General features: G+C 36.8%; 1 protein-coding gene across 2 annotated transcripts in view; it reads right to left on the bottom strand.

The window, feature by feature from the left end:
- LOC135226597 (lymphocyte antigen 75-like) overlaps window positions 1-4,026 on the bottom strand; it is a 149,834-nt gene extending 145,808 nt beyond the window's left edge. Inside the window, exons 1-2 of one of the 2 annotated variants that reach the window (XR_010317255.1) lie at window positions 3,846-4,026; window positions 201-1,000 (exon numbers count right to left, since the gene is read on the bottom strand). The gene's annotated coding sequence lies outside the window, so the exon portion shown is untranslated. Of the gene's footprint in view, window positions 1-200; window positions 1,001-3,845 lie in introns of those variants that run through there. The other variant, XM_064266295.1, reaches the window with a different exon arrangement.
- Between the last annotated feature and the right edge of the window lie 2,746 nt (window positions 4,027-6,772).

The following is a 6,772-nucleotide window of genomic DNA, read 5'->3' as shown; positions in this document are numbered from 1 at the left end:
TTTTATATTGTAAATTTAAAGATGTGAGTGCTTCAAGTGGAGAGAAAGGAGGCTGAGAAAAGGAAGCATTTCCTTGTGTACATTACACGTCACTGAATTCCTATATCAACTTATGATACATCCACAGTAGATTTTTAACTATTCTGAAAGAGAAAGATCCACATTTTTCAAGACCAAAAAAGGAAAGGAATGCTAGTACATATAATCTGCCTTTATCGTTTACTTGTTACGAGACAAAATACAAAGTACAAAACATTAATTATCGTGTAATTACTTGGTCTTATTCTTAACAAAATCTGGCAAAGAGTTGATATCAAATATAGTCACTGTACTAGACGTTCTGTGGCTGTCCCCCATAGTCATGGTCACATAGTATTTCCCCATCATAACTTCGCATGGTCTCCGCACTCCCCAAGCTGCGTTCCCATTGCTGCTGTAGAATCTTTCCCCGGGACCACAACACACAAGATCAAAAGACGACCCCCTTTCTGGGATCATTTCTGGGTCTTTGACGTATTGTTCCATCCTGTTGAAGAGAGCCCCAGAAGGTTTCTTTTGCGCCTTGTCGCAGAGGTAGAGGCCTATGAAGTTGCAATAGTGGTTGAAATTGTACGGACAGTCCCAGAGAATGTGGAGGTAGGCGTCTTCGTCCAACTGATATGTAATGATGCCGTTGCTTCCAGTAGCTGCCCAACCTCCAGCTGCATGGAAAAGGGCGTCGTCTTCACTACGGCTCGGAAGAATGCCCTCGGGCACTATTTTAGCTTGACCCCAGTGAAGGTAATATTCATGTAGGCCTATGCTGTGGTCAGTGTTATTGTGGATTATCATGTGGTTGCTGATTCCCGTTCCGTCCCGGTCGATTCCAGGGCCCAAACACTTCCAGTGGACGACGACAGAGCCGAGGAAACGGCAACTCGCTTTGCCTGCGAGTTGGAGTAGATGGAAGCGTTCTCACTGACTGGCGGTTCAGCAATGGCTGACATCATGGTACGCGAATCTGTAGGAGCCAGCATATAAGGTAAAATGTATATTTTTACTTACCACTACTACTACAGCTATTATTATTATTATTATTATTATTATTATTATTATTATTATTATTATTATTATTATTATTATTATTATTATTATTATTATTATTCAAAATATGAAAACATGTGTACTGAATAAGCCCAAAAAGCCATTATTTGACAAAACACGCTTCCGCAGAACACTCATAGAAGATTATTGAGTTGTTGCTTCCCGCCACTTAAAACTAGAATTACTTTAGTATAAGCCACTTCCGAATTCTCAGAACGCATTAAGAATGTTTAAATTCGGCTACTTTTGAATTCTTGGAGGAAATTTTAACTGGTTACCTATGGGCACTTTTGAAGTTCTGCGGAGAATTTCGACTCGCTACCTTGAAATCTAAAGGCATAGTTGAAACCGTTGCGCCCAATCACTCATGAGCAAATATGTCGGCTTGTTACCATCAATATCCAAAGAATATTCTTTGGATATTGGTTACCATCAGCCACTTTTGAAACGCTCGAGCAGGTGTTGCACTGACTAACGATACATGGACGTTGGATAGGAAGTGAAAAATTTAAAATGAAACTCACGGTCGAGGCAAAAGGCAAAGTCTCTCGATAGCGCGTGGGAGTTTTCAAGTTGGTGCGCTACAAACCAGCTGCTCACTTCTCATATAGTAAACAGAGATACGGATAGCACCAGGAGGCACCAAGTTGATATGAATTCTTCGTGTCTTGAAGTTCAAGGATATGAAAGTGAAACTGGTAGAAGTAATAGTTAGAGAGGTTAGTCAGCTAGACTGGAGAAAGGAAGCAGGAATGGAGGAACAGTAAAATGCCAGAAAGTGTTTTGTGATACTGTATAAGGTTAAGAACTTATTTTCGCAAAGGCTAAGCAAGAGGTCACTATTAACGGGAGTCCAATTAGAGCTTCACAAATATGAATAGTTTTTCTTCACATGTATGATTACAGTATGGATTTTCATTCGGAGAAAACGCAATTTCGTATATCTGTCGACTGTAACGATTGATAAAACCTAAGACAAAGCATTTTCCTTCGAGATGTTGTAACTGAATTCACGTTACTTATGCCATCATTTCCGTCTTATCACTTCTGCAATAAGTTTCTTTGAATTACCGGTATTTTTGCTTACACGTGGAGTAAGCCTACAAACTACTTTGGTGTTGTTGTTGGTTGGGGGCGGGGGGTGCCGGCCCGGTAGGAAAGGTCTATGGAAAAGCCTGAAATGGTCTAAAAAAAAGGTGTTTCTAGTTAAGTTAGAGAGGAATTTTAGGATAGGATATTTATGATTTATTTATTAGAATTAAGCTGAAATATGAAAATAATGCGCATGTTAAACAGTACAGAAAAATTCTTTCTAATAAAATATAGTGTATTTATTTCAATTTTCGTTGGTGAAACAAGGCTTTACTTGACTGTAGCTTATAGTACGTTTTATTTTAAAGTATACGATCAAAAGTACAATTACTTCGAGGAGGGAACTAAACACATTCATAGACTCGTTGAAGCAGCAGTGTCAAAAATGTTTAATACACACAGGAAGTTGCCTAATAATTAATTATAGCGACGCAGTTAATTAGAAATTAATGTGATGTTAATTGGACGCTGAATGAAAATCCTTTTTGTTATAATTGACGTCAGGCATTCTATAGCAGCAACAAAAGCTGGTCGCCATATTTCTCCGAGTTGTTAATGTTTCAAAATTTAAATACATTTATTCATAGCTTTGGAGGACATTTTGCAAATGACTGAGTGAGAAAGAGAGAGAGAGAGAGAGAGAATTGGCTTTCAATAAGACTTGAAGCTTACTGCTTCTTGTGATAATACCCGTATGGATTCTCATTAAGGAGCCTTGAATATAGATATAGATTAGGGGTTCTTAAAGTGGTCGATATCGACCCCCAGGGGTCAATAGGATCATCCAAGGGGTCTATGAATAGTCGGGGGTTCAAAAAGGGGTCGATGAATAACCAGTGTGTCAGAGAATAAAATTACATACACTCGTACATCTAAAGTTCCAAACATATTTTCTTACTAGGTGTTACTTTTTTTTTTTTTATCATACTGAATGTCAAGTACTGAACTAATACTACTTTAAGTGATTCTGACATTGTTTTTTATTAATTCTTTTTTTGAAATATTAAATGCTAGTCTAGGGGGTCGATAGAAAATTTGAAACTTTATAAGGGGGTCGAGGAGTTAAAAAGTTTGAGAATCCCTGCTATGTATGAATCGATAAAACTGTGAGGTCGCGGTGTTCTTAAGGAGGGCTTTTGCGTCCGCCAGAATTTCGAAGAATAAGATTTGTGTGTTGGGCAACGTGTTCGCCGTCAATTGTTATTTCATCGACGGCATTTCATATAAAATGTGTCATTAATAACAGAAAACCAAAAAAACGGGGGGAAATATGGAATATGTAAATTTTCAAGCTATTGCTTTGTAGTTTCTCCCCCAAATTACATTAAGATTCCTTCATCTACTTCCCATATGGTGGCGAATTTTCCTTTAAAATCTCGACAGAGAGAGAGAGATTAATGATAAGATTTCGGTTGGAATACCTAGTGTTCGAAATATTGTTGATGATCGTTAAAGGCTTTAAATGATTTCTAAGATTAAAATGATTAAATATATTGAAGAAAATCTAATAAAAATAACGATACAAAAAGAGCAGCTATTCACACACACACATATCAACACTATTCTCAATAAATTCCCTCTCAATTGGTACTAATGCAAGCAACAACCACTTCACCACTGACCTTGAAATCTCTCCTAACCAACTGCTCTGGAATAGGTCGTGACCTTACCTCTTCCTAGACCCGAAGGAGCGAAATGAAAAACAAGCTAATGATCCAACGCACTGCAGATCACCTTCAAGCCAATTTAGATCGAACAATGGCCTCGGAAGAGTCCATCTGGCGCGAGTGCCAGCAATCCATTGTTCGTGAGGTCCCGTCATCTAGTGCTATCACCGAGTGTTATCACCCAGCGCTATCACTCCTATCTGCCGCCTCTTCAATGAGGGTCATTAGCGGCTGGTAACATGTGCTTGGCTTCTCATTCGTGAATTTTGACTTATCTGATGAACGGTACCTTCTCTGTTTACGGTATACTATAGTCGACTTTGGATGTTGTATATTTTTAGTTTTCTGCGGAATAAAACTATTGAAATGGCTCTTTGTCTGTCCGCCCTCAGATCTAAAAAACTACTGAGGCTAGAGGGCTGCAAATTGGTAAATTGATCAACCACCCTCCAATCATCAAACATGCCAAATTGCAGCCCTCTAGCATCAGTATTTAGTTTAATTCTATTTAGGGTTAAAGTCAGCCATGATCATGCGTATGGCACCGCAACAACATAGGCCACCATGGCCGATTGATATTTTCATGGGCCGTGACTGAGAGTTTCATACAGCATTATACGATGTACAGAAAACTCGATTGCGTCGAAGAAACTTCGGCGCATTTTTTACTTGCTTATTCGGAATTTGATATTTTCAACATCATATTATCAAAGGTGTTGACTACATTACATCTATACTTCGAAGTAAATAGTTATGTCTTCAACCCGGGATATCTTTCCGAATCGCGATTTAACACTTTCAACTTGCAACAAACATTCGTTTTGAGATAAATATATTCCACATCAGATATATATATATATTTTTTTTTCACGTTAGCGTTTCTTAGAATGTTCTTCGTAAGATACAACATTTTAAACATAATTCCAAGATAGCAGTGACTGTTTAGCTGCTCCAATGATGGTTCGTTTTTTTATGCATTTAAAATTTTTGGTGTAGCTGATTTTGATGGAGAATGGATATTCTTGCCTGTGAATGTAACAATAGGTAGTATTTAGGAGGGCATGGCCAAAGAAGAAGAAAACAAATGTTGGTAACCACTGCTCTAAAGCAAAGGCAGCAGCCCTGAGGAGTTTCCGAGTAAAACTTAAATGGGACAACTTTTCCAAGACTGACTGAGCTTCGTTGAACAAGTTTATAAGATTCTTAATGTGCGCCGCAAAGCTTTGGGTCCGAACCATCTCACAAAGTGATGACAATAGACGAAGAAGTCTGTTGCTTCTCTAGGCAAGCATAGTACTTCCGGACATCTGTTGCCGAGTCTGGATACAAATCACACAGTAATTCACCGAAGTGGCGAGGTTCTGTTTCTGAAACTGAATTTGCGTCGGATTGTGTCTGAAGTTATCGATGTTAGGTAGAATATCCTCGTATGATCTTCATGCATACCCACTTGAAAAAGTAGAAAAAAGCAAAATACCAATTATGTGAGACAAAACAAACAAGGCGTGACCAGATCTCCAGCTTACACGGGGTGTGTGTTAAACTATTTGGTCAAATAGAGCATTGTTTCACCAACGAAAATTTAAATATATATGCTATATTTTATTAGAAATAATTGTTCTGTACTATTTAACGTGCACATTATTTATTTTTTTACATTTTCATTCCAATAAATGAATCATGAATATCGAATCCTAAAATTCCTGTATCTTTAACTTAGCGGGAAACACATTTTCAGACCTTTTTAGGCTTTTCCATGGACCTTTCCTATCCCCCAACAAGAACAGCAACAAAATAGTTTGTAGGCTTACTTCCCGAGTAAGTGGCAAAAACTAAGAAATATAAGAGAGTACAGAAAAAATAAAGAACCAAATCTTTTCAGAATCGTACATATAGTGACATTAGTTCATATGTAAATGTGTGATTATTATCTTTAAATTTTCCTACATTTCATCATGTAAGCAATCTTTAAAAATCAGTTAACTGAAGAAAAATAATCACGTTCTGGATGTTCTCTTTTCAGGACTAAATTGCAAGAAATTGTAGAAATTAGTCGTGAATTTGTCCTATAGACTTTTCCCTTCCATTACAAGACGTTAGCTAATAGTTACGTGAAAATTCTATGTATATATTTTTTCTAAATAATATAGATGGAGGAAAAATGGAAAACTAAAGAAATCAGTCCGCGATATTCCCCGTGCCAATAGGACAAACAGCAAAGCTTGTGTTTACAGCCGTATTTTGCTTTTGTTTTAGCTCTTGTTTTCTTATTTAAGTTTCCTTTTAACATTTCTCTTAAGAGGTCTACCGTACTAACTGTAAAGACGACAAGAGCAATCCTATTGTGTTTAAAATACTCACTGTGTACAGTTTAAACTAATTAAGGTTTGTGAAACTTTACTTCAGTTCTCCGTCTCTTGTCTTTTGTTTTGTTTTGTGTGTGTATTTTTTTCCCCCGCTCTGTCGTTCAGTCACTCTTAACTTTTACTCTAGTAAGGTTGTCTCTCCAACCTAGTGTTTTATTTTACAGTAATTTTTACATTTTAAATGTTTTAGTGTTCAATTTTGAATATTGTATCGTGTTTTATTAGTGACAAGTCTTAGATGTGTGCATTCTTATCAATTCTCAGCCTTGAAGATGCATCGAAGCGATGTGAAAATATATATATATATATATATATATATATATATATATATATAATATATATATATATATATTGTTATACATTACATCACCTGAAGCAATAAAATGAGTCATAAAAAGTCTTTATATTCTTTGTAAAGCTCTGCATTGTTAGGTTAATTGGCTCGTCCAAGCACTGAATTTCTATCGAGAAGAAAATTCGATAAAAATTCAGTGCTTGGACGAGCCAATTAAACCTAACAATGCAGAGCTTTACAAAGAATATATAGACTTTTCATGAATCATT

This window comes from Macrobrachium nipponense, chromosome 14 (genome assembly GCF_015104395.2).
Source record: "Macrobrachium nipponense isolate FS-2020 chromosome 14, ASM1510439v2, whole genome shotgun sequence".
NCBI lineage: Eukaryota > Metazoa > Arthropoda > Malacostraca > Decapoda > Palaemonidae > Macrobrachium > Macrobrachium nipponense.
The sequence above is the reverse complement of the archived record's forward strand: the minus strand, read 5'-3'. Positions and strand labels throughout refer to the sequence as shown.